A 10,245-nucleotide genomic window follows, 5' to 3' on the forward strand; every position below is an offset into this window, starting at 1 on the left:
TGACTGGGCTAAGGCATGCGTAAATAGCTGGCAGAACATTATTTCTGGGTGAGTCTGTGAGGATATTTCTGGAAGAGATCAGCAATTAAATCAGTAGACTGAGGAAAGAAGACTCACCCTCATCAATGTGGGTAGGCGTTGTCTAATCTGAATAGAACGACAGGGCAGAGGAAGCGTGAATTTACTGTCTGCTGAAGATGGGACGTCCATCTTCTCCTGCCCTTGAACATTAATGCTCTTGGTTCTCAGGCTTTTGGACTCTGAGACTGACACCAGCAAGAATCTTCACCCTCCAGCTTCTCTGGCCTTGGGCCTCAGACTCTGAGTTATACTATGAGCTCCTGCTCCCGTTTCTCAGGCCTTTAAACTCAGACTGAATTGTGGCACCAGATTTCCTGGTTCTGCAGCTTGCAGGCATCATACTGAGGAACTTCTTATCCTCCATTAATTGTGTGAGCCAATTCTACAATACATCTCAGATATCTCTATTGGTTCTGTTTCTCTGGAGAACTCTAATAATATACTACCTAATCAAATTGTTGTGAGGATTAAATAAAATGGCATGTGTCATAGTGCCAAACAGCAAGCCCTTAAAAAATGGCCATTGTCATTATTACTACTGGGATTTAGATCCTGTGTTTCTTCCTAAAATAATAAATAATATTTATTGTTTATTTCAGCTATGAAAAGAAAGTATTTGGAAGATCACTGATTCCTTCATGGAGAGGCTGGCTTGGGAACAGATGACGTGTCGAAGATTAGCATCAACCTTGAGCGCTTCTTCTATGTGGACTTGAGGTACAGATTAAAAAAAAATCCCTAGAGCGAGGGCTACTTGGGATGCATGCTATATCCCAAGGAGTTCTCAGTTTGAGGCCAGCCCCAGACTACAACTCACCAGGAGAGTGCCTGAGGATGAGGGAGAGATTGCTCTGGTTCTTTTCAGGGTGACAATGACACCTGTTGACAGATGAGAATTCCAGCCAGGAATACAGATTTAGGAGTCATGTTTCTCACTCTCATGATGACATGGAAGAGATGCCTCTCGATCTTTTTGCCAGTGTGTTAAAGCTATTCTGATATTGACTATAGTTCTGAGCTTTGTCTCTATCCCACTAAACCATTAACTTCTGGAAATTAATTGTAGAACATGACAAGAGGACTCCATGTGTGGCTACATGAGTATGTCTGTTATACATGTCAACTGCATTTATATCTATTCTATATCCCTTAGGAAAGGCTAAGCTATGCTGCAGAAACCAACAGCCCTCAAATCTCGGTGGCTTATAGTGACATAAAGTTATTCTGCTCATGCTACATGAACATATCAATACCAGCTGTCCCTGGCAAAGAGAAGGGAGGCACAGAAAATTGTTTTCTGATTCTTGTAAACTACTGCCCATATTCCAAAGCTGAAGCAGATCCTTAGCCACACCTAACATCAGGAAAGGGTTCTCTCATCAGTATTAGAATTTTTCTAATTCAAATGGATCTACCTATAGTCAATGGGATCTAACTGATATCCTGAGCCTTTGAATTATCTGGCTTGAAACTGTAGAGTACTGATCAGTGATCTAGTGAGAGCAAGACAGGATGGGGATTTTAAAATGCCTGCTAAGCATCACTTTTAAGAAAGGAGTGATGTTTCTTCTGTTCACTATGCTCAAAGTCAAACCTGTTTCCTGCTTTCTATTTAAGTCTTAAAATAGATACAGAAAGTTTGGACAATGAAACAGTCAAGGTAGATGCAATAACAATGCTGATTTTTTTAAATAAATGGTTAAAATAATCTTTGAAAGAATAATAGAGTTATAGTGTTTTGCATTTTTCCAAGGCAGAGATCAGGACAGATGTTTCATTTGTATGTCTATGCCACTTCATTGCCTTAGTTTAAATTAATTTTCCTTACGATTTTGAAGTTGATAAAGTAATCCATTTAGTTGAAGGATGACTGTAGATCACACCTGCCAGTTAAAACACCAAGAACACACTGGGCTTTTCAACTGTTTAAAATGTAATGTGCAAGTGAAGCCAGCAGAAATATCACTGGACCTAAGTCCCTGTTTACTGAGTGCCTAGCATGTACCTGGCACTGGTTTAACATGTTATACACATTATCACATTTACCATCTTCCGAACAAGAGATGAGGCTGCTAAGGCTTTGAGAGCTACTGTGTTCTGCTCAATGTCACATGGCTGATACAAGTCAAAGCCAAAGCCTAATCTCAGGTTTATCTGAATCCAAAGGTCAAATTCTGAACTAAATAGCAGGCAATGAATGAGACTGACTCTACTTAGAGATTTTGACTGTATATGTACTTGACTGTTTTCCATTCGAGGAACTGAGACACGAAGAGTTCACCCAAGAATATGTTGTGAGTCTTATGTCAACCAAAAATCATCTCTAGTCATTATCTCTGAATATGATAAAATAACAATATGTTCCCAGTTTTTGATGGAGAGCATGGTACCCGGTTTTGAGATCTCTGAGAGCTCACTTACCCTGGGAAAAGTATGACTGGTACTTGGGCCTTTTAGCTTGTACTTCCCCATCAGATTTTTTGAACCTTCTGTTCCTCATAAACTCAAGCCAAAGCATGACTATGCCTAGAAGATGGAACAGCTCTTCAGGAAGGGAAATCACTGCCCAGGATTCCAAGTTTGAAATCATCCAATGCTATTTAAAAGCTTGGCCATGCTTCCAAGTTGGCTGAATTCACTAAGGGTAACCTGGAATTTCTATTTCCAGAAAGGGATTTCTTGATACTTTCTCCTAACCCTGTGATGGTCCCTTATTCTGAGGACCCTACAGGACATTCATTGATTCCATAAGCATTTTTTGAGAACCTCCTCTGTGCTAGCCATGTACTGGTAATACTGTGGTGGACAAAGCATAGTGTTTGCCCTCAAGGAGCTTATAGTCTAGTCAGGAAGATAGAACATGACATGGGCAATGAGTTCAGTTGTCATTTTTTTTTTAAATGCAATGCTACATTTAATATTCTTTCCAATGATGCCTTGGACTAAGCAGGTACTTTGAATTTAAGGCAGGGGCACAGTGTAAGGAAGACTTGGGGACAGATAGGGACATACAGGTAATAAATGAGTGGTCACATTGCACATTAGCGCTGTTACTTAACCTCACTGACCTTCAAGTTTCCCCTCTGTAAAATGGGGATAATAATACTGGCTTTGAAGGGCACTGTAAGGATTAAATGAGGTAATGCGTGTTAAACATCTAGCATCGTGCCTGGTTCACAGGAAGTGCTCAGTAACTGTTAACACAGTCGATAAAAATGAGAAATAGTGAGGATGTCAGTAACAATAAGCAAGAGTAAAAACTAACAATCAGATAAGGTTAGAAATAAAACAGAGGCTGATGAGAGAAAAGGGTTTAATCGCTAAAGCCGTTTTCTCTGTAATACTCACCCCTTAAAATGTGTATTTGGATGCAATTTCCAGCCTTTAAAAAATACATAGTCAACTTTTTATTAAATTTGTATGTAAAGGGAAGATACAGCTGAATGGGAGCTGGTTTAAACTGAGCCCAAACTCTTTTCCTTTTTCTCTTGTCCTTCCCTTCCCTGGGTCCAGAACAAAAAGCGTTGTTTAAAGGAAGAGTATTTACCCAAGGCCTGTTTCCACTGAAGATATTTCAGCAGGTCAGTGAATAACCTCTTATCCTATCGGGAAATTTTCACTGTGTGCAATTACTGGACAAAGATGTCATTATTAAAACAAACTCTTGACCTTCCATAGAATGCTCACTTTTAGCTACAAGAAAATCATTCACAATGGCTTTATAAGAGTGGAAGCTATGACATCATTAGTACATAGAACACTCTATCAAGTATTTTGATTGTGAGAATCAGTTAGAATTCTTTGGTGGCAAGCAACAGAACTAACTCTGACTCAAGCAAATGAAACAATTTGTTAGAAGGCTATCAGGGTTACTTACAGATCTGAGGGAAAGGCTGAAAAACCAGGTTTCAGAAAGCATAGCAACCAGGACAATAGCTTAGGAAGTATAAACTAACACATTTTTGGGGTCACCCATACCAGTTGAATCAACTTCATTTATTTTGTCTCGGCTTCAGTTTTCTCAACATTTCATTTCCTGGGAGAGAAAATCTGGTTGGCCAAACTTGGGTCTTGGGCCCAGGGGGCAGCCAGGGGGCAGCAGAGCACCTTGATGGACAGTTTTACCAAGCCATCTTACAGTGGGAGAGGGGCAGGCAGTTCCTCGAGGAAACTGAGGCACAGCCACCTGAGGCGGGACTAGATCATGGGAAGGTATCAACACTTTCATACTACAGCAAGCTTCTAGGGCAGAGATGTCATGGAGAAATCATCACTTTACTTAAAGGGACAACTGAGGAACTTAATTAGAGTGGTCTGCCCAGGAAGCCACAAGGTAGTGGCAGAAAGGAAATGTTCTGACTCCTACCAGTCCAATGGGAACTTTTCCTTATTCTGTCCAGTCTGCTAAAGCAGTGGTTCAGGGACTTGGCAGTGCATCAGAATTACCTGTGGAGCTTGTTAAAAATAGAGAAGCGAGGTTTGGCATAGGGCTGGAGCATCTGTATTTTTAATAAGCTTCTCGTCTGATTCTGCTTACAACCAACTTGGAGGCCCACTACATCATCAAATTTCCAGTAGAATCTGATAGAGGAAAAGAACATTGAAGAATTAAAAATGGAATAAGGTATGACACAGTTTGAATATTTGTCCCCTCCAAACCTCATGTTGAAATGTGATCCCCCAGTGGTGGAGGTAGGGCCTAATGGGAAGTGTTTGGGTCATGGAAGCAAGTCCCTCCTGAATGGCTTGGTGCCCTCCACCCCCTAATGAGTAAGTTCTCACTCCATTAGTTCATATGAGAGCTGGTTGTTTAAAGAGCCTGGCACCTCCTCCTCCCTCTCACTTGCTTCCTCTCTCACCATATGACACATCTTCTCTCCTTTCACCTTCCTCCATGAGTAAAAGCTTCCTAAAGTCCTGACCAGAAACAAATGCTGGTGCCATGCTTTTTGTACAGCCTGAAGAAACATGAGGCAAATAAACTTTTCTTCTTAAATTACCCAGTCTTGGGTATTCCTTTATAGCAATGCAAAATGGATGAATGCAGTAATTGAGGGGAACGGTTTGGGTTTGTTGATAAAATTTTTTGAGGTCCAATTTGTATTAGCCGATTTCATGGTTTGAGGCTTGAGGGAATGTGAGGACAGGGGGAAGTCTTTCCCCATTTGTGACAAGCCTGTACTAAGTGGATCAGGCAGGTTAGGCTGTTTCCTAGAAAGCATCTGCCATTGAGCATATCAAGTGTTGAGCGTAGTAAGCATTGAGCAAGGAGCAAGGCTGGGATCCCTGTAGGGTGGTCCTGACTATCGACAATATTAAAGGGGGAGGATCAAATTCTATGGGGAGGGTACCCAGGTGTCAAAGTCTAGAATACAAAAAGGGTGGGAAATAGGCCCGAGCTGGCACAAACAGGAAAAGGATCTGTTACCTTTATCTTGATCATCACAGCTGATGAAGTCAGGATAATGCTGTCTCTTAACCAACTTGGAGGATGGAGAAGAAGGGAGAGTGCTATTTTTCTTCTAGGAAGCTGCATTCCTCCACTCTTTACCTGGGTACTCCTCTCCACTTTTCAGGTCCTTACTTAAATATTACTCCTCAGAGAGGCCTTCCTAACACCCTCTTCCCCCAGCTCAATCTAAACTAGGGCCCTTGCTGTCCTCTCTGTGGTCGTCTGTTCTTTCCCAGAGTCAGCTTCATGGACACGCCACATATACAGTCATTCTGCATTTAGAAGGACTCCATGCTTTGTTTAATGCTCTTCTGTCACCATCTTTAAATTCTGAATATTTTTTGAACCAGGGGTCCTCCATTTTCATTTTTCACGGGGCTCTGCAGATTACATAGCTGGTCCTGTCCTTTCCCTTTCTTGAACTTAGCACATTTAATTGCTATGAAATTAGATGTTAATAGTCCTAACATCTAGCTCCATGCCTCCCACTGTCATACAAGCTTGACAAAGATTGTTTAACCTTTTGAAATTATGGTTATTTTACCACTTTTGACTTACAGAGAAGCATATTCATATTATTAAACTGAAACTATTCTGGATGAATGTATTGTTGAATGAATGAATGATGGCGGAAGACAGATACTTTGCATAAGTGCATTGTTCACCCAATATCCACTCACCTACTTATTTTCTAATAGAACTTCAATTACGATCAGGTGTCCATCCCTTCCCCAGTGACTCAAGGGAGGTAACCCAATTCCCAGTTCCAGAGTAGATCCTGATTAGCCTACATTTTCTCTTTCTTAAGAACAGTCTTCTCTCTCCAGACATTGTCAAGTTTGAATGTGAGTTCCAGGACTACTCAAGTCATCTTGCTCTCAGTCTAACAATTCAACCAACCAAAGTGGAAAGTAGAGTCAAGGACATTGCATAAAAGCATAGCTGGATATATTCTAGATGGCCCTCGCTGTACACTGAGCTGCTTCTTATATGAGATAATAGGATTTCTGTATTGTTTCTTCTGGTTGTCTATTGCTATAAAACAGTTACCACAACATGGAGTGGCTTAAAACAGCATCCATGTGATTATATTTCACAATTTTGTAGGCCAGGAAGCCAGGAAGGACTTAGTTAGGTAATTCTTCTATTCCATGTATTACTGACTGAGGTCCCTTAGTAGGATTCAGCTGGCTGATGGACTGGTCTTTAGAGTCCAAGATGGCTTCCCTCATATATTTGGTACCTTGGCAGTGCTGGCTGCAAGTCTAGGTTCAGCTGGGACCTTTAACCAGAACACATATATGTGACCTCTTCAACATGTCCTGAGGTCTTAGGGTACTCAGACTTCTTCCCCAGGGTGCAGGGCTTCTAGAGAGCGTATTCTAAGAGACAGGAAGTAGAAGTTGCTAATCTCTTAAGACCAGAGCACAGCATCACTTCTGACATATTCTTTGGGTCAAAGCAGTCACAGAGTCTACTGAGATTCAAGGGAAGAGGATATAGTTTACCTCTTGATGGGAATGTGATCACTTTATGGCTATTTTAATCCTTCACATTATTTAAGTCAATTGGACACTGGTTTTCTGTTATTTATAGGCAAAACAATTCAAGAATTCTTGAGGAATTCAAGGAACTCAAGGTTCTCTCAAGCTTGGGAAGATATTTCTTCCTATTCCCCTAACACAGAGTCTGTACACTTTTTCTGCAAAGGTCTAGACGTAAATATTTCAGGCTTTACAGGCCTCATGGTCTCTTTTGTAACTACTCAACTCTGCCAATGAGGCATGAAAACCAGCCATGGAAAATAAATAAATGAATGAGTGTGGTTATGTTCCAATAAAAATTTTCTTTATGGTCACTGAAATTTGAATTTACATAATTTTCACACGTCACAAAATATTATTGTTTTGTTTTTCATCCATTTAGAAGTGTAAAAATCATTCTCAGCTGTGGGCTGTCCAGAAAAAAAGGCAGGCCACATCCCTCTGTTATTTCTTGGACTGTATTTTACCAACTTCCTTCTCTAACGTAACAAGCCAGCTCCAGGCTCAGGACCTTTGCACCTGCTGCCTCCTGGAATGCTCTCCTGGGTGGGTCTCCATGCATTTGTACATTCTTTTCCCTGGATTTTATCTCAAATATTACCTCTTCAGAGCAGTCTTCTCTGATCACACTATCTAAAATAGTCCCCTTACTCTGAAATACATTATCTCCTTGTATTTTCTTTCTTTCTTTCTTTCTTTCTTTCTTTTTCTTTCTTTCTTTCTTTCTTTCTTTCTTTCTTTCTTTCTTTCTCTCTCTCTCTCTCTCTCTCTCTCTTTCTTTCTTTCTTTCTTTCTTTCTTTCTTTCTTTTCTTTCTTTCTTCTTTCTTTTCTTTCTTTCTCTTTCTTTCTTTCTTTCTTTCCCTTCCTTCCCCTTCCTTCCTTCCTTCCTTCCTTCCTTCCTTCCTTCCTTCCTTCCTTCCTTCCTTTGTTCTTTCCTTTCTTTCCTTTCTCTCTCTCTTTCTCTCATTTGTGTGTGTGTGTGTGTGTGTGTGTGTGTGTGTGACAGAGTCTCACTCTGTTGCCCAGACTGGAGTGCAGAGGCATGATCACGCTCATTGCAACCTCTGCCTCCTGGGTTCAAGTGATTGTCCTCCCTCAGCCTCCTGAGTAGCTGGGATTACAGGTTCCTGCCAGCACACCTGGCTGATTTTTGTATTTTTAGTAGAGGTGAGGTTTTATCATGTTGGCCAGGCTGGTCTTGAACTCCTGACCGCAGGTCATCCATCTGCCTTAGCCTCTCAAAGTGCTGGGATTACAGGCATGAGCCACCATGCCCAGCCTCTCCTTGTATTTTCTTGATAGCATGTCTGAAATTTTGCTCATTTATTTGTTTACATATTTGCTGTTTTTTCTCTACCCTCACCAGATTCTAATCTGAATGAAGCAGGGATCATGTTTATCTTTTCTTTTTGAGATAGAGTCTTACTCTGTCGCCCATGGTGGAGTGGAATGGTGCAATCTCAGCTCACTGCAACCTCCGCCTCCTGGGTTCAAGTGATTCTCCTGCCTCAGCCTCCCAAGTAGCTGGGATTACAGGTGCCTGCCACCATGCCCAGCTAATTTTTGTGTTTTTTAGTAGAGATGGGGTTTCACCAGGTTGGCCAGACTGATCTCAAACTCCTGACCTCAGGTGATCCTCCCACCTTGGCCTTCCAAAATGCTAGGATTATAGGCATGAGCCACCACACCCAGCCATGTCTGTCTTATTCACTTCTGCGAACTCATTATGTAGCACAGTGCCTGGCATGCAATAGGTGCCCAATTAAATATTTGTTGAATCAATAATGGTTACAATTCAATTCTCCAGGGCTTGACAAGAACATAAAAGGCTACTCTATTTATACTGATTGAATGAGAGAAAGATAATAAAGCAGAGAAAGGAGATCGAGTCATCACCTTTACTCAGAGCAGCTTTTGTGTCTGTGTTATTGCTGTGTGTTTCAGGGAAAGCTGAAGGAAAAATTCTTCTCTTATATAATTTTGAAGATAGCTATTTTTCTCTCTTGGCAGATATGAATGACTTATCATGCCTGTCCAGAGGCAGGAAAAGGAGAAACAACCTTATTTGAGAAGGGAGGATATCACTGCAGTGGTTGTGAAACCGTGTTTGGAAGCTAGATTGCACTAGACCACTAACGTATGATTTCACAGAAATTCCCAAGATCCCTGCGGGGGAAATAACAAAGGTCCTGGGTGGCATGGCAACAATAGATATGACAGAATTGGGAATAACATCAGGCTAAACCTGTCCAGGGAGACAGGGAGGAAAAGCAGCAGCAAGTACAACATTCGGACCGAGAGTCTGAGCTTGAACAGAATGTACCGGTGCTGTTGGGTGGCAGCCAGGCCCAACAATTTAGCATTGGGCTTTCTAAGCCTGGGGACAGAAGTGGCTTCCATCCAGTTCTGCCTCTACTTACTAAAACAAACAGATTGGCAAGGGAGAAAGAGCCTGTTCTAGGTGAATATAATAAACAGGAAGTGTCCATGGGAAGCAGTGAGGCCCACAGCTTAGGCTGTGAATTCAGCTTAGGAACCAAGCGCTGACACAGAGCGCAAGTAAAGGAGAGTGGGCTTGACACAGAAGGTAATAAGGGGCTGACCTGAAAATGTTGAGCACACTGTGGAAGGCATGATAGGCTCGCTGGGAAGAAGCATGAACCTGGACATTTGAGTCCCTGTTGGTAGATGAGGCAGAGAAAGTAGAGATCAAATGATATCTCTCCCCTGGATGTTTTGGTTGCAAGTAGTGGAAAAGATTTAAAAAAAAAATTGACAGGCTGGGCCCAGTGGCTCACACTGGTAATCCCAGCACTTTAGGAGGGTGAGGAGGGCAAATCATCTGAGGTCAGGAGTTTGATACCAGCCTGGCCAACATGGTGAAACCCCGCCTCTACTAAAAATACAAAAACCAGCCAGGTATGGTGGCAGGTGCCTGTAATCCCAGCTACTGGGGAGGCTGAGGCGGGACAATCCTTTGAATCCAGGAGGTGGAGGTTGCGGTGAGCCGAGATTGTGCCACTGCACTCCAGCCTGGGCGACAGAGTGAGACTCCGATTGAAGAAAAAAAAAAATGACCAAACCTTGAAAAGGGCATTTATAGGTTCACATATTTGAGAAGTATGGCAATATGCTAGCTTCAGGAATTGTCAGAGACAGGATCTCGA

The 10,245-nt window shown here is 41.9% G+C and overlaps 1 long non-coding RNA gene across 1 annotated transcript in view; it reads left to right on the plus strand.

Moving 5' to 3' along the window:
• Window positions 1-9,853, plus strand: part of LOC116525813 — a 373,035-nt gene extending 363,182 nt beyond the window's left edge. The window contains exons 3-4 of the long non-coding RNA XR_004257846.1: window positions 681-798; window positions 9,089-9,853. This is a non-coding gene — a long non-coding RNA (uncharacterized LOC116525813). The remainder of the gene's footprint in view (window positions 1-680; window positions 799-9,088) is intronic.
• Window positions 9,854-10,245: the final 392 nt, after the last annotated feature.

The sequence above is a fragment of the Sapajus apella genome, unplaced genomic scaffold, assembly GCF_009761245.1.
Source record: "Sapajus apella isolate SASKATOON/1434 unplaced genomic scaffold, GSC_monkey_1.0 scaffold1, whole genome shotgun sequence".
Classification (NCBI taxonomy): domain Eukaryota; kingdom Metazoa; phylum Chordata; class Mammalia; order Primates; family Cebidae; genus Sapajus; species Sapajus apella.